Here is an 891-nt window from a genome sequence, read left to right on the forward strand (position 1 = left end):
TGAAAGCGAATTATTATTAGTTTGTAAAAGAGCGTAGATAGAGTATTTTATGTTCGGAAATAAAAATGCTTAATTTATAAATCTATCACAAAAATAGCGATGAATACCTAGAAAAATAGCAGGAAACATTAAAGAGAAATTCATAGAAAATAATAAATAATTTTGTGAAATAAAAAATGTCTCGTATAAATTTTTTTTTTTTATTCAAGGAAAGACAATTTTAAAGTTATATGGGGAAATCTTTTGATCTTTCAATTTAAAAAAAATATTAATTCTCAAAATGGTATCACAGTTTTTTCTACCATAAATTATCATTTGTCAACCTAATTTTAGTACATTTTAATCCCTGTGACTACAATTTTTTCATAGCTACTCCATTTAGACAATATATTTAAAATTTTTATACCCGAGCGCACTTGTGCACAAGGGTATATTAATTTTGTTCACATAACGGTTGTTTGTAACAGCCAAAACGAATCGAGATAGATATAGACAAATGTATACATAAATGCTCAGAATGAATAGAGAAATCGATTGAGCCATGTCTGTCTGTCCGTCTGGCCGTCTGTCCGTCCGTCCGTCCGTCCGTCCGTGTACACGATAAGTCGAGCAAAAATTGGGATATCTCAACGAAATTTGGTTTGTAGCTTTCCGTTGATCCAAGGTAGGTTCGTATTGAAAATGGGCGAAATCGGATTGTAACCACGCCCACTTCCCATATAACGGTAATTTCCAGAAATACGAAAACTGCGATATTTTAGTAACTACTCAAGATAATGCACTCAAAATTGATATTTACAATAACTATCGGACGAAAAATAAGAATAATATAAATTTTTGGAAAATAGGCGTAGCCACGCCCACTTATGGTTACATGTGTATATCTTGGTA

Source organism: Rhagoletis zephyria, unplaced genomic scaffold (genome assembly GCF_001687245.7).
Source record: "Rhagoletis zephyria isolate East Lansing unplaced genomic scaffold, Rhagoletis_zephyria_1.1 Rzeph_scaffold_01072, whole genome shotgun sequence".
NCBI lineage: Eukaryota > Metazoa > Arthropoda > Insecta > Diptera > Tephritidae > Rhagoletis > Rhagoletis zephyria.